The 24,383-nt window shown below is 47.9% G+C and overlaps 1 protein-coding gene across 1 annotated transcript in view; it reads left to right on the forward strand.

Annotated features, from left to right (window-relative positions):
- The first annotated feature begins 5,184 nt into the window (after positions 1 to 5,184).
- Positions 5,185 to 24,383, forward strand: part of GATAD2B (GATA zinc finger domain containing 2B) — a 65,010-nt gene continuing 45,811 nt past the window's right edge. Inside the window, exon 1 of the mRNA XM_081891477.1 lies at positions 5,185 to 5,332. The gene's annotated coding sequence lies outside the window, so the exon portion shown is untranslated. The remainder of the gene's footprint in view (positions 5,333 to 24,383) is intronic.

Genomic DNA, 24,383 nt, shown 5'->3' on the forward strand with positions numbered 1-24,383 from the left:
TTTGCTAGGAGACCCTTCTGTTCATCTCCCAGAGTTGCAGCTCTGAATGTGACTTCATTAAGGAGGTGGGCAGGTGGAGCGGCCCCAATGGACCGGCCTCCACTATCTGGTGTCAGCAGTGGGGGATTCAAAATGGCGCCCCCAAGAGCATTATGGGAAACGTGAAATCCTGGCTCACAGACCCAGGGCAAGTTCTGGTGGAGTCTCCTGGGCTGCTGAGGCTCCAGACCTGTCTACCAGCACAATCCTGTGCAAGTTTGCTCAGAAGTCGCCCCTGCTGTGTTTAATGGGGCTTCCTTTCCCCACATGCGTGGAGGACTGCCGCCTGAGACCAGACACTCCATTTTCTTATAGGGCGGAGGACGTCACACCAGGAAAACGAACCTCAATCGTGTTGTTTTGTTCTTTAACGGGGACGGAGGGAAACGGCCAGGAACTGAATCGCCAGCCTCCCCTGGGATGACCTTGCCAGACTTTTGGCGCTGGGGCTTGCCAGAAATAGCCTGTTTAGGAAATCAATACTTCCCTCACTTTCTGTTTTGGGTGGCAGAAGCTTATTGGCCCCCACCGCTTCACCGTCATCTGTACTTGTGGGGAGGGCCCAGAGCCTGTCAGTCATGCGCCGCCAGCCAATGCGGGGCAGAGAAGCAGAAGGAAGCCATAGATCCAGGCCGGAGTCCCAACTGGCGCCCTGCCATCTTTCCTTTTGTAAACTGGCAGCCATGTTGAGTCCTGGCGATATCTGGGCTTCGGGGACTGCTGTACAGGGTTTTTTTTAATTTTATTTTAGGCTTGCAGCTACCGCTACCTGTTCTTTTCTCCTTTCTTGCATTCTCTTTGATGAAGAGCCACAACTCTGGGCATGCTTTTTCTCCTCAAATTTATTTATTTGGTTTTCAAATTACAGAGATATATCAAACATAAATCATAATAAACATGATTTATATCAAACATAAATCATAATACTTACTATTAATCATTTCCTCCCAGATCTTTTATGCTACTCCAAATCCTTTACCTCTTCCGTTATGTCCAGAATTCAACCTTAAACTACAAGTGTTACTCCAATCCTCCTAACGATTTTAACTGTTTACAATGGTCTTTAAGATAAGTCATAAATTCCCCCCATTCCTTATTAAAATTTTGGTCTTCCTGATTTCTGACTCTTCCTGTCGTTTTAGCCATTTCAGCATAGTCCATTAATTCCATTCTTCTCTAGTTGGGACTTTATCTTCTTTCCATCTCTAGGCCAGTAACATCCGTGCAGCTGTGGTCGAATACATAAATAGTCGTTTCTGCTCCTTTGGGATTTCAGCACCTAGAATTCTTGAAGTCTTCAGGAAGGTTGTTTTAAACATTTTTTTCAACTCATTCTATATCATTTCCCAAAATCCTTTTACTACCTTACAATTCCACCACATATGATAAAAGGTGTCTTCTAAAACGCATGCTTTTCACGTAGAAGGACTCGGGTTCGATCAGCAGCAAGACTTGCACACAACCCTTGGACACTGAACTCCTGGAGTCTAGACAATATTCAGATAGTTGAACCAAACCAGATCCTCCAAGTGTTCCTATTTTCCAAGGGCAGTCCCAGATTTACAGAAGCCGTCCTGGTTTCTGATTTGATCCCAGAATGTCCGGCTTTTCCTTAGGTAAGGGTAAAGGGACCCCTGACCATTAGGTCCAGTCGTGGCTGACTCTGGGGTTGCGGCCAATAAAGCGAGATGAGCACCACAACAACAGAGTCGGCCATGACTGGACCTAATGGTCAGGGGTCCTTTAGGCCTAGACAAAACCACAAAGGACAAGGCTATGAATGACAACTAGCCATGATGGCTTTGTTCTGTCTCCACCGTCAGAGGCATCAATGCTTCTGAATACCACTTGCTGGGAGTCACAAGTGAGGAGAGTGCTCTTACACTCAGGTCCTGCTTGTAGGCTTCCCATAATAATCTTATAATAATTCATTATTTATACCTCGGCCCATCTGGCTGGGTTTCCCTAGCCACTCTGGGCAACTTCCAACAAAATAGTAAAAATACAATAAAACACCAGACATTAAAACAGGGCTGTCTTCAGATGTCTTCTAAAAGTCAGATAGTTGTTTCTTTCCTTGACATCTGATGAGCGGGTGCCACTACCGAGAAGGCCCTCTGCCTGGTTCCCTGTAAGTTCACTTCTGGCAGTGAGGGAACTGCCAGAAGACCCTCGGAGCTGGACCTCAGTGTCCGGGCTGAATGATAAGGGTGGAGACGTTCCTTCAGGTGTACAGGGCCGTTGAGAACGTTAAAGGTCAGCACGAACACTCTGAATTGTGCTTGGAAATGCAGTGGGAGCCATAAACTGAAACAATGTGCCTCAGTTAAGACTATCATAAACACAAGTCGCAAGGTGGCTGTGGCAGTTGGTTAGGTGGCGGGTGGGTGGATTTATTTGTTTATTTTGAATAATCTTTATTGCATTTTTTTAAAATTTACAAGATGAAAATAAATTAATCCATACACCCACTTGTACAAAAAAAGAGAATGATACCTAAAAGAAAGTATGAAAATAAACAAATCAACAAGAAAAGAAAAAGATATTTATCGAATACACAAAATTATTTCAGGAGCACAAACCATAATTTGGATATTCTATGCACAAAAATCCTAAAAGACATTACCCTCATATTCCATATTTTCTATTTTCCTTTACCATTATACTCTTTCTGTTCCACTAAGCTGGTTTGAGTCCCGTATATGTTGGTTGATTTCCCTCTTATCTCTTTGCGATTTCTATATTTCTTTTACATTAGGTAATCTGTGTTCCATTATTCAATATAAAAATTCCCTTATGTCTGTGAAGTTAGTGTAAGCACAACCAAGTGTTGTTTTTGGAACCATGTTTTGTCAGATGCGGAGTGGATTCTTTCAGGAGCCAGAGCCTATGCGTTTCCAGGGCTGTTTGAAGATTGACCAATACACAATAAAATATTTTTGCATATGCATTTGTGTGTGCGAGCAAAATTGGAACATGTGCGTGTAACACGTTATCTGCTTGAAACTTAAGTGCAGGATGAAATCTACCTGAACCTGTTTACTTAAAATGTTTTCTGCCTTCCTCAATAATATATTTGTTACAATTTAGTCAAGAGAGGATGCTTCCCTCAAGGAACGATGGGAGCTGCGAGGAGGATCAGAAATTCGCAAAGTGGTTTCAATCGCTCTTCCCAGGGCATTCTGGGAATTGCCGCTCTGGGAGGGGGGCAGGGGGTCTCCTATGTATCCTTAGCACTCTTAACAAACTACACTTCCTAGAATTCCTTGGGGGAAGCCAGGACTGTTCATAGTGGTCTCTTATTTCTTTGGCGATCACTCATAGCCAAGTATGATTGTCTTCAATGGCCATGGTCTTAACGGTGTGTCTGTAAATGACAACAGAGGCCAATTCTGGATCCACACATCCTTCCACGGTGGGGAATTAGATTTCCGGACGGGACTTGATCGCTTCTCATTTGTTGTTGTTGTTTAGTTGTTGTTTAGTCGTTTAGTCATGTCCGACTCTTCGTGACCCCATAGACCAGAGCACACCAGGCACTCCAGACCCCATAGACCAGAGCACACCAGGCACTGCCTCCCACAGTTTGGTCAAACTCATGCTGGTAGCTTCGAGAACACTGTCCAACCATCTCGTCCTCTGTCTTCCCCTTCCCCTTGTGCCCTCAATCTTTCCCAACATCAGGGTCTTTTCCAGGGAGTCTTCTCTTCTCATGAGGTGGCCAAAGTATTGGAGCCTTAGCTTCAGGATCTGTCCTTCCAGTGAGCACTCAGGGCTGATTTCCTTAAGAATGGAGAGGTTTGATCTTCTTGCAGTCCATGGGACTCTCCAGAGTCTCCTCCAGTACCAGAATTCAAAAGCATCAATTCTTCGGCGATCAGCCTTCTTTATGGTCCAGCTTTCACTTCCATACATCGCTACTGGGAAAACCATAGCTTTAACTATATGGACCTTTGTTGGCAAAGTGATGTCTCTGTTTTTTAAGATGCTGTCTAGGTTTGTCATTGCCCTTCTCCCAAGAAGCAGGCGTCTTTTAATTTTGTGGCTGCTGTCACCATCTGCAGTGATCATGGAGCCCAAGAAAGTAAAATCTCACACTGCCTCCATTTCTTCTATTTGCCAGGAGGTGATGGGCCCAGTGGCCATGATCTTAGTTTTTTTTTAATAGAGTGATTTAAATGCATGCTGTGAATTGGGTGACCTTGGGGAAGTCCCTGCTGTTTCTTCCAGCCTAGCCTACCTCACAGGGTCCTTGTGAAGATAACAGGGAAACGGCCTCATTGAGCCGCCTTGAGATCTTTAAAGGAAAAGCGGGATATAAATGTGACAATGAACGAAGGGACAAACACAACCGAGAGGGAAACCTGTGGCCCTCTGGTTGTTGCTGGACTCCAATTCCCATCAGCCCTCAAACAGCATGTTCAGTGGTCAGGGGTGATGGGAGTTGTAGTCCATCAAGTATCTGCCTTCAAACTGCCAACTGAAAGCTTTTTAAACTCTGTTTTTGGGGCCATTCCATACACAAGACTAGCAATATAAACACCTTTATTCATTATAATGTGACTGTTTGGCAATTTTGGAAAGAGCCACTCCTGCCAACCTGACTCATTCCAGCGTGGCTTGAGGCCTAGCGCAGGCCAGAAGCCCAAAGACTACTGTACTTCTCTCTCCTTTTTTTGACTTATTATTATATTTTAATTCATTTTCAATGCCAAATTTGAGGAGGGCAACAAAGGCGAGGGTGGCCAATAGGGGCCAAAATGCCCTGAGGGAAGAGGACGGAGGCCAATCAGGCCTCCTTCCTCCTCCCCCGCCCCCGCACCTTTATTTTTTTTGCCCGCCGACACATCCATCCATGAGGCGGCCGGTTACCCGGATGTGGCGGCTAAAAAGGGGACCCATTAAAAAGGCGCCCCGCGGGGAACTCCGCCGCCGCTCGTTGGCCTCACGCGACGCCACTCACCCGTCCGGCGGAGCCAATGGGCGCCGCCGGGCGGGAAACCCCGCACCCGCCTCGCCGGACCATTGGTCCGCGCGCTCGTCGCTCAAACCGCGCCGCCCAATGGGCGTCGTAGCTGGCCGTTGGGAGGCGGGCCGTGCCCGGCGGGGCCCGCTGCCCAATCAGGAGCATTGTTTGTGGTGGGTGCCGGCTCCGGCGGCGGCTGCTGGTGGTGGTGTCGGTGGCGCCGCGTCTGCTGTCCGCCGCCAGCCCACCCCTTCCCCTCCCGGCTCCCCGCGCCGCCCTCCGCTCGGCCTGAGGGGCCTCGAACTCCACACGCGAACATCCCGTCAGGTGAGGGGGGAGAATGGAGGGGGCGGGGCTGAGGCGGTGACTGACAGGGGCAGTGCCCTATGGGGGTCCCCAGCGGGGGGGGGCTTCAAATGAGGGGGGGTTGTGGACCAATGGGGGGGGTCAATTCGGATATTAGGGTTGAGGGGTTTTGTCTGCCGCCCTGGGTTGTGAGTGGCCACCCCCGTGGCCTTTGGGCTTGTGGGGGGGGGAATGTGGGGGTGCAATGAGAAAGAGCTTCACTTTTGGAGGGGGGGAGGGGAGGGGTGCCATCTTGAATTTTGCAGCTTAAGGGTGGGTGTCTGCGTGGCGTGACATTGGGGGCGCCACCCACGTGACTGGTGGGGAGGCTGCCCTTTTCAAGGGGTGCCTCTAGGGCCTTCCTGGGATTTTAGGGTTCAGAAGAAAGCAGTCTGGGTTTTCTGGGCGCGAGTGTGTGTGTGTGTGTCGCCTATTGCCAAACAGGAGCTGCTGCACCATCCCTCTGGGGGCTTGGGTCACTTTATTTGTGTTGGGGAGGGGATGTCATTTTAAATATTGGGGTTCAGTCTGGGGTCGTCCGTGTGGTTTGGGGGATGCCTTTCAAACGGTCTCTCTGCTGAAATATGAATTGTGTGGTGGCGGGTGTTTGGAGGAGCCACCCTGGATATTGGGGTTCGGAAGAAGGGGTGTCTGTGGAGCTTTCCTGTTGCAGTGAGGTGAGATGCCGTCACTGTGGCTTTTGGGCCAGGAGGTGTGTGAGCCCAATGAGGTGTTTTTTTTAAGCTGGTGCTATCATGGAAATTGGGGATCTGTCTGGCAAGGTATATGGGGGTGCCATCCACGTGACTTACGAAGCTGGAGGATGGGTGCAGAGGTGGCCTTCCTTTGATGTGTCTGCTGTCATGTGTCCTGGCTTTTGGGGTTCAGAAGAGGGGAGTGTCTGGGGCTCTCCTACTGCAACAGGGAGGGCAAGGTGCCATCCTAACACCCTCAGGGTTGTGGTGGGCGGGAGTGAAGCCTTTTTCTTTTTTTTTAGGGAGTGCCGTTCTTCATATCGGGGTTCAGGAAGAGATTTACAGACGCTCATTTCTTGTAAGGCATTTACATTACGCTAATATCTTGCGAATGTTAAGCTAGGTAGTCAATAGGTCCTAAAAGATTTGGGGAGGTACTCCTTTTGGGGGCAGTTGTTAGGAGCTGCCCTGAATATTGAAGTCTGGAAAGTGGGAGGAATGTGTCTGTGGGGCACAGCTCATGCAAGCCATGGAGGTACTGTACCTTTCTAGTGACGGGGGGGGTACGTATGGGTCACAGGAAGGGGGTGAGTATCCTTCCCCTGCCATCCTGAATATTGGGAGTTCCAAAGCGAAAGAAAGGTGGGGTGGATTATGAAGGCTCGTCTGGTGTGGGGTGAATATGATGCTGTGGATCCAGTTGAGGGCTCTTTTGTGAGGTGTTCTGTCTTGAATATTGGGGTTCAGTAGTGGGTTATGCCATTCTAGTGGATATCCATCTGGGGTTTTATGTGGGTTAGATGGAGGGTTAGGATCTCATTTCACAAAAGCCTGTCATCCTCAGTCATTGATACAGAAGGAGATGCCTGTGGAGATTTATCTATTCTGAAATGTGGGGGTGCTGCTGTGAGGGGGGCTGCTGTGCGAGTCAAATGTGCAGTGAAGCTGTCCCTTTTATTTTTGCGGGGGTGCTTGGGAGATGGGGGCATTTGGTTGAGAGTGCTGCTCTTTTTTTTGGGATGGGAGTAAGTTTTCAACAATAAAGGTACAGGGGACAACCTTAACGAAGGAAGCCTGAAGTGGGGGGGTATTATGGGGGTGGTACAGCAGAAACTGGGGGGCGGTAATGGAGAATCTTTGGAAGATCTTTTTTGGACTGAATGGAAGAAATGGCAGAGATTAAATACTGATGGGGAGAAAAAGCTGTAAAGGAGTTTCTCTTAGGGAGTTTTTCTGTGGTGTTACTTAAGGATGGGGGAGAGAAAATGATAAGCGTAGCCTAGCAGTAAGGCCCTGAAGGGTATCTCCTGCTAAGGGGTGACAGCACTGGCAGGGACAGAAGATAAAATGGGGCTGTACACCAGGCCTTAACTGCTAGTTTTCCTGATGGGAGTGGATTGAGGTTTTCGGGTGTCGCTGGCTAAGTATTAAATTGGCATGTCTCGGATCGGTAGACAATGCAAGGATTGCTTGTTTTAATGATGAATTAAACGTGGCACCGAGTCAAGAGGGTGGCAGTTGTCTGTGTGTGGAGTTGGGGTACCTACTTTATAAATTGCAGCCATCCTCTCAGGAGAAGATGTGGGGCTTGTCTGTTGCTCCTTTCCATCTTTGGATGCTTGAAACCCTGAACCCTGCTTTGGATTTGCTGCCGGGGGGGGGCGAGCCAGAGAAAGCAAATCCACTCTCGTGCCCCCCCTTCACTCCTTTTTCACCTCCAGGCAAGCAGGGGCACGTGGAGAAAGACAAGCCTCTCCCCAAGAGCTTGGGGTGTGTGGTGGTGGGGAGTTTGTCGTCTGTCTAGTCATCACATAATCCTGGCGAAGGGTTTGAAGTGGGGCCGGGGCAGGATCATTTTTTAAAAAAACAAAACCCAACAACAACAACCACCTAGGGTTGTCTTCCCTCCCAAATCTGGACTGCGTGAGTATCTTAGCCCCCCCCTCCCTACCCCACCACCGGTTTCTCATAGATTTAAGAATTGGGAAGGGGGGAGCATGGGCACCCCCTTATGCCTTTTCTTCACAGAGCCTAGAGTGAATCTGCTTTCTCCACCCACTTAGCCGATGCTGGTGCCGCCACTGCCTCCCCTGTGGGTGGTAAGAGCAGGCTACTTGCATCCTTCACATTAAAATAGTAATAACGATGATGGGGAGGGGGTCGACTTCACTCTGTCTCTCTCTCTCTCACCCTGGACGCATCCTTCCTAGCCAGTGGGGCAGAGGTATGCCCTAAGGATGTTTCCTAACTGGAGAGGCACATGCCGGCACTGTCTGAAGAGCCCTGTGGGGACAGAGGGTGATGCGTAGGACTCCTTCTCCCTCCCCCCCTTTCTCCTCGGAGAGGACATTTTATTTGGGAGTGTGCTGCTTTCTTGTTCTTCTGCCAGAGTGGAGGGTTAATGCTTCGGAAGCTTTGACCGGAGATGGTGGAATCGACTGTGGGGGCGGGGTGGAGGAGGCGGCGTCTGGACGGAGATGCTGCCTTATTGATCGCCTCCACCTGACGGTCATCACCAGTTTTTTTGGGGGGGGGGGACACAATTCCACTTTCTCCCCCATCCCGCCCAGCTGGGCTAAGGGGAAGGTTTTGTCAGCACAGAAAGTGGGTGGGGAAGGGGTCCAGCCCCTCATCTGGGATTGCAGGAGGGGGGGGGGAGGACGCATGGTCGTAACAAGCAATCACTTAGCGAGGACAATGGTTATTAAGCATCATGCGCAGCTGATTGGAGGAAACCGAGTCTAATTTTTTGTGCGTTTTGGGGTGGGGTGGGGGCACTGCTTGCAGCTCCGACTTTCTCGGTGTGCCAAGTGGTGGGTGCGGAGGACTCCCCTCCTTTGGAAATTTGGAAATAAAACCCTCCTAGCTTCGATCCTCAAGGCAGATGGGTTTCAAACTGCCTGAGGAAGAAGCCGCTTTGCTGGATATTGGCGCCTTTTTTACTGGAATGCCAGAGCACCACCCTAGCCCAGGGCCACAGTGAGGTGTGTGTGTGTACACCAAATTACTGTGTTGGGCACATAGGTAGGTTCTTGAGCTGGGAGGTTTTTTGGTTTGGCGCTCCCTGGCCCGGAGCCCTTGCGGGACGCCTCCTGATGGAGCCGATGGGAGGAAGGGAAGTTGAACGTTGTCTGTATAAACTGGAAAAACCAATAAAAAAGTTCTATATTAAAAAACAAATGCATACACAGTCTGGGCCATTGTGCAAAGCTCTTTAGTTTGCTGCGGCAACAACCTGGTTTTGGAAGATCTCTGGGCATGGCTGCTGAGCCCTCATTGTCATGCCTTGATGCGGTAGAAATCTTATAGCTAGTTCTTCGCTTTTGTCGGATTTGCGCCCGCAAGTTGAGAATTCCTTTCCCCACCCCATGTGGGTTGCTTAGGACTGGGCTTTGGAACACCTGATTTGTAGGGCTACGGCCATGAAGAGAACAGGATGTAGCCCAGTGTGATACAGGGTACCTGTTTTGCATGCAGAAGGTCCCAGGTTACGTCTCTGAATAGGGCTGTGAAAGATCTGTGTCTAAGGCCCTGATGTGTAGCTAACATAGTAGTGTTATTCAGAAGTTGTTGGACTCCCTGGTCCCAGCAGCCTTGGCTGGGATGGCCAGTACTCAGGCTGCTGAGAGCTGCAGTCCAGTAACTATAAGGCATCATGTTGGTTCCCCCTGGTGTAGAAATTGAGTTTAAAAGAGGATTAGACACATTCACAGAGGATGAGCCTTTCAATGGCTACCATCCACAATGGCTATGTCCCACCTCCCCTCTTTGACCAGTATACTTTTGAACACCACTTGCTAGAAGACATAGGAGGGAAGGGTGCTATTGCACTTAGTTCCTGCTTTTTCAGGCTTCTCCTTAGGACATCTGGATCTATTTGGCCACTGTGGGAACAGGATGCTAGACTAGATGGGCCTGATCCAATAGGTCTCTTCTTAGGTTTTTGATACTGTGCTAGATGGACCGATTCCCTGTGAGGCAACTTCCTGTGTTCCTAATTTAGGTGAAAACCTAGATTTTAAAACTACTTCTCTCTCACATCCGCCACTTCCCGCCAACCAGTCACGACTGGGATTGGTCCGATGCCAGTGGGCTGGGCCCTTGCTGATCTTTGTTGGTGATTTCTTGCACACAGTTGGCTGGGTCCAGCTCAGGGGTAGGCAACCTAAGGCCTGCGGGCCGGATGTGGCCCAATCGCCTTCTAAATCCAGAATGCAGACGGTCCAGGAATCAGCGTGTTTTTACATGAGTAGAATGTGTCCTTTTATTTAAAATGCACCTTTGGGTTATTTATGGGGCATAGGAATTCATTCACACACACCCAAAAAAATATAACCCAGCCCACCACATACTCTGAGGGACGGTGGACCGGCCCACGGCTGAAAAAGGTTGCTGACCCCTGGTTCAGCTCAGCAATCTGTGATTGGACCCCATGTTGATTTTACTTTTGCTGTTAAAGCAGTTGGAGGGGGTAGGTGGGTGGGCTCCAACCTGATTAGACCAGTGGTGCTGGGGAGCATTTAAGCCTTCTCCTTTAAGCCCTGCCATGCTTTGATTCTCCTTTCAAGATGCTGTCAGGGTTTCTGGCCCTGATCCTCACTGTTCATCATCCCAGAATGATTTGAGAGGAGGAGCCCTGTCTTAATACAAAGTCAAACCCATCAGTGTTTTCTACTCCAAGGGTGGGGAACCTGTGCTTCCCACCCCCCATTTGCTGCTAGACTACCAACTCCCTTGAGTCCCAGCCAGCACATTGCCTCAACCATGGTTTCCCAAACTTCTGAGTTCATTGAACCCCTTCAATGAGTCATCATTGAGCCCAAACCCAAATTTTTAGGGATGTGCATGAAATAAAGCCAAGAAATTACAATATACAATTAACATTTATTAATCGTTGGTCACCATTACTGGGAATCATAACACATTAATAAATGTCTTATTAAATTCAAAGCTTCCTTGTTGGCAAGGGAAGTGCGCTCTGTGCATGCTCATGACCTTTGTTCTGAGGCTATTTTTGCGCAATATACCATTAACTTCTTTCCCACTCCTAAACTGTTTTCAGGCTCTTAAGTTTTTTTATTCCCCCACCTCACAATCCCATCAACCCCAGGGGGTCAGTATTGACCTCTTTGAGAAACCCTGGCCTGGCCAATGGTCAGGGGTTGTAGAGTTCCAAGGGAAGCACAACATAAGAAGTCAGGCCATTGGTCCATCTAGCTTAGCATTGCCTGCACTGACTGGCAGCAACCCCAGGATTAACCACAGAGAAGTGCTTTGCTGGTGGATTGGGAAGGCCCAGAAAGCAATAGAAATTTCTGAAAGTGGGTCTCTTTTGCCCCCAGAAATTGTTGGGTGGGCGAACTTTTGAGAAAAGTTTTTGACAAGGCTATGAATGGCTTTTCCTCTGAATGCCTGAATGCCCCTTCTTCCCATTCTGCAGTGTGGAGATGCAGTAAGATACTTAAATGTTCCCACAAGCTGCCTTTCCTGTTTCCATAGAATATGATGCAATTCCAAACTCCTCAAAACATTTGTAGAGCTCAGCTTGCTAGGCAGTAGGAAAGGGGGGGGGTTACCCATGTAACCTCTCTTCCCCTCCTGACTGGTTTTCAATGGGGTGGGGGCACCCATATTTAGCCTGCAGGTGCCAGAGCATCAGCAGAGGGTGATCAAAGTCAAACCTACCACGTGGGCATGGTGACAATCAAATGGACGGGGAGAATCATGTCCTACCCCTCGAATTCCGTTGGAGGAAGTGCATAATTTTTTTGTTTCATTTTTAAACTCCATTTAAATTCCATTCATTTCAGAGGCCATTAAATACCCGGACAAAAAGAACAGCTTTGTCCAGATGGCTAACTGCTAGCAAAGTAGACATCTGATCAGTAGATATGCAGAAAGTCCTTGTGGTGAGCACAGTCCATTAAGAGCACCCCATCAATTTGTTCCCTATAAAAGGACTCTCTTAAATTTGCTTTTTCCACCATCTGTTGTTCTATTCCCTTTCTTTCTCCCCTAGGTGGGGGTTGTTCTTAACCTCCTTGCTCATAACATAGGCACCCTGGTTCTAACAGCAGAGAGTGTCACAGCACTTTCACTGGGGTCTTCAGCCTTCTTAAGCCCATGGGTATGTCTTGGATGTTTTAAGTGAGTGCCAAAAAAACCTGTTCCCTTCTCTCCCGCTTCCCAAGGATAGTGCCCCCCACTTCCAAGAGATAGAAAATGCACATACCCTCCCTTCACTTCCCCAAGAGATCTGAGTAAAAGTCAGATCCGATAGAATTAGCCCAAGCCTTGAAAAGCACGCAGGGCTGAAAGAGGAAGTGGGGAAGGACGTCACTCATCCAGCTTCCTCTTTCAGCTGTGTACTTTTTAAGGGAGATGATGGGAACCACCCACACTACCTGATGACCTAGGGGGCAGTGATTAGTGGGGGGAGGCTCAGAGGGTTTGCCAGCACAATGGGAGGGCCTCAAGGCCACCATTGCACCCATGGGCACCACGCTGACAACCCCCTAAGACACTGTGGACCACAAAGCTATAATAATGAAACTATTTCAGGCTTTATTCCAAATGTAGGGACACAGGCAAGAGTTATACCAAAGGCTCGGGAAAAGCTTCTAGCTATCAAGTCTTAAAAAACATGGAAGCTGTTGTGTGACCCTCTTTCCATGTCCAAAAAGGTGGGTGGGAAATTGAATTGCCTGCTGTTCCTGATGGGGTGGAGAGGACCTCCTGCATGAAAATGCCTGTTTAGACTAGTGGGGCTTCCCAAAGCTTTTTGATGGCCATCAAAGACATGGGGGTCCTCTGCTTCAGCCCATTGTGGCCAGCATTGATGGCTCATATTACCACCACCCACCTGCAGGTAGCCTGTAGTGCGGGGAATTGATCAAGGGGCAGGTGCATTATTATTTATATCCCGTCTTTCCTCCAAGGAGGTCAAGGTGGCATGCATTGTCCTTCCGTTTCATCCTCCACAACCCTGTGAGGTTGCTTAGGCTGAGAGGCGGTGACTGGCCAAAGGGCGTGCCCACTGAGGACCTCGTGGCTGAATATGGATTTGAACCCTGGTCTGCCTAGTCTGACACTCTAACCACTCAGGAATTTGGGGGTCTCGCCCCTGCCCCCAGCCCCTTTGCACCCTCCAAGGGTGGGGTCAAAGGGGAAGAGGAACATGTTGATCTTGTCGAAGCGAATGGAAGGCGGATACTTCTCTCTCTTTTGAGCTGAGGATGATGGGCTGTGCCTGGGCAGAAAAAGGGAGCTCCAGTGAAGGTGTCTGGAGAGAGCAAAGGGGAGGGAAAGTGCAGAATGACCCTTTTAACTGCACCATCCCTCATTTTACTGAGGAGGGGTCTCATAGCGATGGCAGCTGTGCCTCCATGTGAGAATACCACAACATGTACACCTTATTTAAAAAGTATGGGCACCCCTTTAAAATGCTAGATATTTTTTAGGATATTAAGACAGAAATGTGCCTCCAGTTAACTATCAGTAGTTTGAGAAACAGTGTTGGGCTTTTGACTTAGGAGATGGGCCCCCACCTTTAAATCACACTTCTTCTCAAGGTCCCCTGTCCATTTCTCCTTCTTTTAGTCAAGTGGGGGAATTCAGGCCCTGGAGCCAATTGCAGCCCAGCCCAACTTCACTGCCTGGACCTTGGGACTCTCCTCAGGTTGCACACTCCCGACTCCTCCCCTCCTGCCCCCCCCCCGAGTGTTTTTGTCTCACTGGAATGTGCCCTTGAACTCTGATAATGCTTCTTGCTTGCCTGCATAGAGGATTAGAGAGGGGTATGTGTATAGAAACAAGCCAACTGTAAGAAGGTAAAAATTAAATTTATTGCTCCTCCCACTTTTGCCTCTGGCGCTGCCCTCCACTGGAATTCAGCCTGAAAAGGGTTCCCCCACCCCTGGGTTAAGTTTTGGGAAATCTCAGGTACCCAGTTAACTAGGGTCCCCCCCCAATCCTGCCTTTCTAGCAAACTTGGGGTTATTTTTCTCCTAGCTTCATTTGGAGCCAGCTTCTAAAAATTTCCTACTGACGGCTTTAAAAATTTGAAGTTGTTTCCCGGCCCTTGCTCTTTGTCCTTGCCAATAAAATACTAACTTTGCTCTTTTGGTAACAAGGCACATTCTGTGAAGTTGGTAGACATTTGCCAGATTTGGAAAGCATTCAGAGTGTGGAACTGGGTGGTGCGCGTCTGTTTGTTTTAGGCCGGGATACTGTCCCGTTGGAGTTAAAGCTTTAGGCCAGTGTTTCCCAAATGTCTTAACCAGCCTAATTTTTTAAAGAAATAGTTGTCAAACAGTAGCCTTCCATTAACATGGGTGTAGGGAACCTTTGGCCCTCCAGATGTTGCTGAACTACAGCTCCCATCAGACCCAGCAATGGCATGGGGTGGTGGGAGTTGTAGTTCTCCAGCATCCAGAGGGCCAAAGTTTCACCACACTTTTAAGTTCTGTTGCGTCAAAAATGGTGTATGTTTGTTCACTGTTTCTCCAGAGGGCAGGACTAGCGCCAGTGGCAGTGAGGCTGCATAGAATACATATATCTATGAGTCTGGACTGTTGATGACTTGACAAAACTAAACCAGTTCCCCACCACACCAAAAAATGCGTGTTAGAAAGAAGAATTGAAGCATGTTCAACCTCCTCTGTCAGAGTCATTACGTGCCTCTGAATGCCAGGTCCTGGGAATCGCAAGTGGGGAGAGTTGCTGTTGCACTCGGGTCCTGCATGCAAGCTTCCCATCGGGGCATTTTGTTGGCCATTGTGGGAACAGGGCTCTTCTTACTGTTATGTTCTTAACTTCATTCTTACTAAACTACCAATTTTATGTGCAGAATGTTGGGGAGCAGGGCTTTGATGTACATTTAGCCATGCAGACATTCCCCACTGTTCCAGTTCTGAAGTGGCATAGTCAAAACACAGGTATTTATCACCCCACTGAGAACTAAGATCCTAAGTGGAACAAGGTAGAGCTACCTTTGGTTAACAGCTAATTAGACCAAAGGCGGCCACAGGGTAATCTCTGCTACCACCTCCCCCCAAAAAATGATTTGAAAGAAGCAGTCTGTTGTAGCCAATAGAATATTGTGCTGCTTCAGAAGGTGGTAGGCACTCAGACTACAAAGATTGTCAGGAGAGTTGCCATTGCAACCTACGAGGATCCTGTTTTGAGCAGGGAGTCAGACCAGATGAGCTCTTAGACTCCTTCTAGTCTTCTGGCATGCTTTTATTTTTCACAAAGTTACAACCCATCCTGGGACATTATGGTGAAGGGCAGTGAAGAAATCTGATAAATAGTAATACTAGTAGCCCCCGAACCCAGGGCAGCAACTCAAGCAGAGCAGTGATGGGAAAACCTCCTCTGTGGGTGAGGTTCCTTGAGTTTTTCTCTCTCTCCCCGCACCGTAATTTGACTTATTTCTCTTGATTGGTCATTGATCCCACTGCACACTTTTGAAATTTACTACAGCAGAGCAAGTTCACATGGCAACTCCTGCCCCCCCCAAAAAAAGAGGAACCCCCCCAGCTGTTTCTCCACTTGCTTCCTTTCCTGCTCCTTTGTTAGGCTCATTTATGTCACTCGGTGGCACCCATCAACCAGCCACTCAGGGCGGCTCAGCCTACAGAGTCTCAGTTGGCGGTATTGAATCCTGCTTCCAAGAGGAGCGCGGACGACATTAAGTGAGATGGATAACTGGGAACTGTTCGGGAGACAAGATTTTTACTGCTGACTAGCTCTCTCTCCCTCTCCCTCTCTCTCGCTTTGAATGGTTTGCTTGTTGGGGTTTCCATCCTCTCTTCTCTCCCCCACCCCTTACAGCCTCAGTCTTGTTTGTATGAGGAACAAGATAATTCACTTTAATGAATTATAAAACTTGTTTCACTGCAGTGGGTCTTCGTTTTTCCCCACCCACCCTCTTCTCGCTGCCACAGATTTACTGTTTGGGAGTGGAACAGTATTAAGTCAGATCTCATTCCACTTGTTTCTAAAGGCCACAATTCCCTGGCTGGTATGTGCAGTGGGAGCTCCTGTGAGATATTTCACTTGGATGAAGGGGTGCTTGCTAGGGGAGAAGGTTGGGGTGTGAAAGAGAGTTTGTCGGCCCTTAGCAAGGATTGGGGCTCGGGCCACCAGAACCTGGAGGGTTGGCGGGGGGGGGGAGCAGAAGGAGGTACATGGTCCTCATCCAGGCAGGTCTCAAGCGCTAGAGAAGGGATGGGGAACCTTTTCCAGCTCGGGGGCCGCATTCCCTTCTTGGCAAGATATTGAGGGCCACTTTCTAGTGGTGGGCAGGACCAGAGGCAAACGTGGGCAAAACAGGGAATGAAAATTTTCCTTTTCTGTAGTAGACTACTACACACACACTTCATTCATACAACTACAGTGGTACTTTGGGTTAAGTATTTAATTCATTCCGGAGGTCCGTTCTTAACCTGAAGCACCACTTTAGCTAATGGGGCCTCCTGCTGCCACCGCACCGCCGGAGCACAATTTCTGTTCTCATCCTGAAGCAAAGTTCTTAACCTGAGGTTCTATTTCTGGGTTAGCGGAGTCTGTAACCTGAAGCGTATGTAACCTGAAGCATATGTAATCCAAGGTACCACTGTACTGTTATCAGAATTCAAGGACAGAGGGTAGAACCTAGCAGAGTCCCAAGAGCCCACACAGAGAGGCTTGGAGGGTCGTGTTTGGCCCCTGGGCCTCAGGTTCCCCACCTTAGATGTCACTAAAGCTGTTGTGGCTGTTTCAGCAGATGTCCTTCCAAGGTTACATAGTGAAACTAGCTGCCACCCCATTTGCTGCCTAGCAACCCAAAGCCAGGTAATCCCAGATCTTACTGGGATATATCGTATCGGCACTGGGACAGCCTGAGAACGATGACGCATGTCCTTTCCCTAGGTCTTAGTTGCTGTTGGATATTACTTGAATATTTGATAATATTCGAGCAGCCCATTTTTTTTGCAGGGGCGGGATTGGTAAAATGCCATTCCACTCTGGGACTGGGCAGCCATAAGATTGCCCAGCCTCCTAACCCAAAGGCTTTGTGAGCAACTTCCCTTCTCGGACATAAAATCCCTCCCCCCTTGCATTTTTAAGAGCTAACTGTGGTTAGCATTAACATGTGCACCAATCTCAACACCAACCATGGTCAGTTGCAAATTTAAAGATGGAACCAGGTTTGAACTTAACCACAGCTAAGACAAATTGTGCCCATGGAATGCCAACCATGTCTAGCTCTGAAAAGGGTAGTTGTTTTACACATGAGAGAAGAAAGGGCTTTAAAAAGAGAGTGTGAGCCCAAGGGATGCTGCTTATATTCCCTAAGTACAGTTGGGTCAGCCTTGCATTAAGCACATACCTGTTAGCCAGGGGCACCAAAGGATTGTATGCAGGCGAGCGAGTCAGCTGGTGGAAGATGACTCTGGTGCTCTGCCCCTCCTCTGTGCCTAGCATAGAAACCAAGGCCACATCCGCGCCAAACAGTTAAAGCGCTGTGATACCACTTTAAACATTCATGGCTTCCCCCAAAGAATCCTGGGAGCTGTAGTTTATTAAGGGTGCCAAGAGTTGTTAGGAAACCTCTATTTCTCTTGTAGAGTTACAATTCCCAGAGTTCCCTGTGGAAAAGAGGGAAATGTAGCTCTGGGAAGGTGACTCCTAACAACTCTCAGAACACGTAACAAACAGCAGCTCCCAGAATCCTTTGGGGGGAAGCCGTGACTGTTTAAAGTGGTATCATACTACTTCAAATGTATGGCACAGATGTGGCCTTAAGTCACGTCCATTGGTGTCAATGGATATACTCTGTGCATGACTTAGTTGGAGACAACCCAAGAATTTTCAGCTCGGTTCCACTAGAGTGCAGGAAAGGCACAGAATATCAGCTTTTAATTTCAATTTTTTATAGCTCTTGTGGGCTTATTTACAAGGCTGGGTTAGGGGACCAGACTGTGTCGTCTACGCTCGGCCTTGGCGGTTCCAAAAGCCCTCTTTAAAAGTTTCCTGTTTTCATCCCTCAAAACTTGGCTTCTCTTCTTGAAGTTGTACACAGAGTTGCAGTGCTTTGATTTTGGCAAATCTGGAGGCCGCCTGTATGGAGACACTGTTCAGTTACATTCTTCAGACCATCTTAAATTGTCTCGGGAAGCGGTGCAGGTAAAGATGGCTACTACATCTGTTTGCTTTGTTTTTTTTATAAAAAAGATAATTGGGAAGCTTCTGCCGTCTTTTTTGCCACAAGCAAACTCTTCGCCTGCATTCGGAATGAGGGCGGCTGTAGCGCGCTTCCCAATTTTTCCTCCTTTTTGGAAGAAGAAAATCCATCTGTTCCGGATGCTGGCACTCAAAATGGTTGCCTGGAAATGGGCTCCCCTCCTCCCCCCCCCCTCACTGAACAAGACCGAATCGATTACGTATCTCTCTTCCGCCACACACACACATACACCCCTTTTCACCTCTCTCCCTGAGTCATTCTCTAACTCAGGCAAGTCTCCCATCCTAATTCAATCAGGGGCGGAGTGTGTGTGGGGGGGAGCAGACTTCACAGCGGTAAAATACTTGAGGGCCTTCTTTTTTCAATAGCTTATTGTTCAGGTTTTCTCGACCATTATGGGGAAACAAACAGCCACAAGGGGGGCGGGAATCTGGGCATTCAAATGGGTGCTACCCAAGAGAGGTGGGAGAGAATACCTCACATTCCTGTGCTTCAGAATCAAATTCTCAAGGCACCTGGGTTTGGGGCTCTTTCCCTCCCCCCTCCCTTTATTTCTTTCAGCCCAGGTGTCTGGTATACTTACCAGTTTGGCAGTATGGTTGGGTGACAGAGCTCCACCAGTGCACAGAAAAGTCACAGAATGCCAGTTCTGCAGTTTTATTTTGATTTTTTAAAAGGGTTTCTAGGCCTTATGGCTGCAGAGGTAGACTTGATTGTGTGTGAGCAACACCAGCAGAAGCCTCAGGCCCCCCCTGTTCCAAAGGTGCCTGAATAAAGGTTGTATCCAACTAAGTCTTACTCAGACCCATCAATATCAATTGACTTAAACGGGGCACATTCACACGGCTGTAACAGCACTTTAAACAGTCCCTGAAGAATCCTGGGAACTGTAGTTTGTTAAGGGTGCTGAGAGTTCTTAGGAGACACCCATTTCCCTCATAGAGATACAATTCCAAGAATGCACTGTGAAGAGTGATTGATTGTTAAACCACTCTGGGAATTGTAGCTCTGGGAGGGCAATAAGGGTCTCCAAACAACTCTTGTCACCCGTAACAAACTATAGCTTCCAAGATTCTTTGGGGTAAGTCATGACTGTTTAAAAAGACATCATGGGTCTTGACGTATATATCAATCAATCTCCTTTACAGTGGGTTACGGTGGGGATCCGTTCAGGAGGCCACAACGCAACCGAAAGCAGTGAGTCTGTGCATGTGTGTGCGCAATTTAGCGCTTCTGCACATGCACAAACAGTGCGAACCTGGAAGTAGCCCGTTCCGGTACTTCCGGGTTTACGCCGGTCTCAAGTCGAGGGTGACATAAGCTGGAGGCAATGTAACCTGAGGCTCCACTGTATTGGCACAGAAAAAGTACACCATATACATGGATCTTGACATATACAGGATGTGTATATGGCCTTTGTCAAGTCCATTGATACCAATGATTCTACTCTGAATAAGATGTAGTTGGAGACAACCTGAGGATTTTTTGCTCAGTTCTACCAGAGTGCAGGAAAGTCACAGAATATCATATTTTAATTTCATTTTTAAAAGTTTCTAACCCTCAGGCCTCCAAATACAGGCTTGGACGTGTGTGTGAAATGCCTGCCTAAACCTCAAACTTCCCCAAAGGGTGGCCACATAAGATTTTCCAGCTATTGGCAGAGTTTTAAAAAAAGGTAAAGGTAAAGGACCCCTGACAGTTAAGTCCAGTCACAGACGACTCTGGGGTTGCGGCGCTCATCTCGCTTTACAGGCCGAGGGAGCTGGCGTTTGTCTGCAGAGTACCTCATATGAATGTTTTAATAACTCCCCTCCCTCAATATCTAATAGTAGCAGTGCTAATTATATGCAAGTAAGCATGGAAACAGACATCATTTTATGCAGGTTGCAGAATTAAGGCTTCCTGAGCACAGAATTTGGATTGCCTTGGGTAAGGATTTTAGTTTGTGCTTATGCATACAGGCATGCGTAACTTCAGTACAAAGTACAGTACTTGCAACCTGTTCTTAGTGCAGAGAGACTCTTTCAGGGAATGTAATTATGTAAAGTGCGCTGCAACGGGAAGGTGCCCATTAAGAACACAAGAGCCCTGCTGGATCAGAACCAGTAGCCCTTCTAACCCAGGATCTGGCCTCCCATAGTGGGCAGCCAGATGCTGCTGAAAGCAGAGCAGTCAAGATGATAGCTGGCCCCCATTTCCTCCTAGCCTCTGGTATTTGGAGAGAGAGTGCTTCTGATCCCAGAGGTTCCATTTAACTATCACTCCCTCTAATAGCAAACTTGGGATGCTGAGTGTTGATGGCTTTGTGGTCAATATGAAGTGACTGAGTAACTAGAGGGGAGGTATTAATATGCTTAGGGGAGGACCACAGAATGGTATCTCCTGGCAGGGGTTGGGAAATGGAAACCAAGAGGGTAGAGCATTGGAATTAGAGTGTCCTGGAAGACATCATGGTGGGCACCTGAACAGGAGCACTCCATACTGCAACATTTTGTTGCAGCTCCAACCTATCATTGAGACTAGCCATTGGCAGAGTTCTCCATTCATTTGTCCTATCCCTGTTTAAAATCAGAGGCTATCACCACATCTTTTGCCAGGGAGTTCCATCAGTTAATTCCATACTGTTAGAAGAAGTGCTTTCTTTTGTCTGTCCTGAAGCTGCTAACTGATGGATTTCAGTGAGCCACTCTGAGCGTTATACAAGCTTTTCTTGAGCCCCGTCTGGAATATTTAAACCAGCCTTACAAATAAGAAAGTCTTGATGCTCACAATGGTTGTTGTGTTTGTTTTAATAGCTGCCCTGCATTGTGTTATTAAAGGAAGGGGGGGGGAAGATCCAAGGTTTTAATGAGGTCTCCCTACCTGTTGCCCGGAGGCAAGTCTGACTCACCATAGGCGAGTGAGCTACTTGCAAACTTTGCATTGGTTGACTGGGATATTCTTGAAGAAATCTTTCTAAAGAGACCTTAATTTCCCTTTTTTTAAAAACAACAACAACCTCAAGCTGCATGTTTGCTATGAAACTACAGCATCCATAAATCCATGTACCTTTAAAACAGGCATGTCCAACAGGTAGATCGTGATCTACCGATAGATCACTGAACGTCTGAAGTAGATCACTGGTACATCACTGCTCCCCCCAAAGAACCTCAACAACTTTGGCTCCCCTAAAAAATCTCAAATTTTGTGCCCTGCACCCCTAAAAAATGGGCCTTTGTCCTTTTCCTTCCCAAAAGAAGCTCAGCAACTTTGACCTGAACCCCCCCAAAGGGGGGGTAGATCGCTCCCAGTTTTTAACTGTGTGAGTAGATCGCAGTCTCTTGGGACTTGGCCACCCCTGCTTTAAAAGAATGGGAATGGAGCCTGCTTTTTTCCTTCCCTGGTTTTTCCCTTTGCTTGCCCTCCCCCTTTTTCCTCACCAGAGCTTCTCCCCGCCAGCCACACCACATTCCTTCATAAACCTTAACACCTTAGAAACAGAGTGAATTATACAAATTAAATGTAATTGACTTAATTTGCATAGTTCTAAGTAGAAAATTCGGAGTGTGTGGAGTGGGAGAGTTAGGATTTCTGAGAATTCCAGTGTGAAACGGACCTGATTGGCACCCCCAAGACTAAAGTGTGGATTGGAACATAACTTTGCCCTTGCCCGAATTTTGTGATGCAATTCTCGGCTTAAAAAACAAAACTGCCAGGAATGCTTTCAAAATGCGTATATTGAGATAAAACCCATTTAGAAATGTGCCCATTGAGATGAACAATGCAAAATTTAGTGGCAAAAATGTTATTTAAATTTATGTTTGAACTTGTACTCTAAACATGAATTTTATTAGAGTTTTCTACAAATAAAATTTACCGATTAACGTGAAGTCTGAACTGGGCTTAAAAAAAGAAGCCCGTGTCCGGTAGGCCAGGACTGCAAAGAGACTGATCCATCCATCCCTAGAGGGGAATACACCCTGCCCTCTGCATAATTACCCATTAATTACCTTCCTTGTTTCTGTTGTGGGCCAGATTGGGCCACTTTTCCTAATAAGCTCAGCTTGGTTGGCGCCAGGCTAGAAATTCTACAGTAATTATCAGTTTGAATTAGGGCCACATCGTTTTAGTTAGTTAAGACTAATCATTTGAAAACATCTTTTGATCAACCAAAAAGCTCTTCCGGTTAATAAGCAAGCAGGGTGAAACCACTGCCCCACAGGCTCAAAGGCAGTCTCCCTCCGAGTACCATTGATTGGGGAACAAACAGAGCCGCTCTTTGCTGTGCTAGAGGGCTTCCCACTGTTGGCATCTGGAGGGCGACAGTTGCTCTGTCTTGACCAGTAAACAGGACCCAGCATGATGAAAGTGCTGGATTCTGTGGGACTCATCAAGCAAGATACCATTTTTGGCACAGATGTTCCTGCAAACTGGGGTCATCTAGGGTGCTGTTAGCAACCTTCCCAACAGTGTCCCAAAACTGACAATTTTGCTATCATGTATGTTGATGGCTGCCATATTCCTCTACAGAGGAAAGAGAACCGTGGGGGGGGGGCAGTTTTGGTACATGGTGGCATCTTGGCCAACCATCCCTTGTCTTGGATCAGCCTTTAGCAGCAGGCATCCCTGGGGTGGACAGAAGGCAAGCTGCTCCAATAATCAGTCATGCATTCCCAGCTGGGGATGCGCAAGAAATTCAATCCAGGTTGGGTTTTGAGGCGAGCTTGCGTAATTTGCACTGTCCGAAACAACATGAGAACCAAAGGACACAGCCGTCCTCTGAAATCCACACTTTGACGAATTTTGCAGTGCACTTCTCCAGCCTAGCAGCCCAGAAATGCAGGCCCTGGGGTTAAGGCACGAATGAAAATTCATATATCATTGAAAACGCCATTTCATAATGCATTATATTAAAGGAAATTATTTGCTGGTGGGGGGACGGGGTCGTTAGGCAAAATCAGCATATAGTAGGCATGTCTATTAGGAGAAATTCGCACTCAGTTACTGATGAATTTTCAGGAGGACCATTTTCTTTGAAAAATCACAAACTGATGGGGCGGCTCACAAACTGAACTGAATTCGAGAAATGAGAAATGAAATGGGACAACTTTGCCCATCCCTACTCCCATGTTGAGGGCAGCTTGCATTGGGGATCATGCTGATGGGAAGGGGACTCAGCTGTTGGGAGTCAGCCATGGTAGTACATGTGTTGCATTGCTGCCTGCTGCAGTAGAAAGCTCCTGCCCACTTACACACACACATTTGTGCATTTGCTCGCTTGGAAACATTTACTTTGGGGTGATCCACTGGGCGCTTTGAATGCACAGCCTCTGAGTTTGGATTAGTCTGGACATATTTGTGATTGAACCTTGTGAGGGTGGGAGGCTGGTGGCTTATCTACCATGGATAAATTCTCTTCAACATAGAACGGATGTGGGGAACCTTTCACCTTCCAGAATTTGCTGAACTATGACTTCCATCATCCCTCACCGTTGCCCATGGGTGTAGGGGCTGGTGGGAGTTATAGTTCAGCAATGTCCTGAAAACCTAAAGTTCCCCCACAGTTGACGGAGAAACAAGGAAAAAAGACCTGAGCAATGTGTAGGCTGAACTTTGGGTACTAAATTGAAAGCCGCCATGAATCTCAAGATGGTATGGTAAGCATGTTGCTCTGTCTTTACAACTCTATGGTGAAAGGCTGATATTCCTGGCATAATGCTATTAGAGTGCCAGCCACTTCCATTTAATACCCAAAGTGCTCCTAAGGACTGGACTGGGACTACGCCCCTGACCTTCCACCCTGACCAATGGCCCAGATAGACCCAGTCAATGGTAGGTTGGCAAAGAGTCTGGCCAGACAGGGCATGTTGATCAGATTTCCTGGTTTGTTTGCTCTGTTTGCATTTGGGCATGTGGAAGCCTTGGGGAAAGAGATGTGTCTGTCGGAGCACTCATCACTGCAATCATTCCTCCAATAGCACCTGCTGAGGGCAGGCCGCCTCGGAGCATTGGAGCCTAGCAGCAAAAATTGGTTCAGAGACCGTCAGACAGAGCGGTTTGCCCAATGGCCGAAACCAGTCTTGGAGGCGGCCCGGGAAAATTTGAGCTGAGGAGGTTATCTTGGTTAGCA

Source organism: Podarcis melisellensis, assembly GCF_964234715.1.
Source record: "Podarcis melisellensis genome assembly, chromosome: 16".
Lineage (NCBI taxonomy): Eukaryota > Metazoa > Chordata > Lepidosauria > Squamata > Lacertidae > Podarcis > Podarcis melisellensis.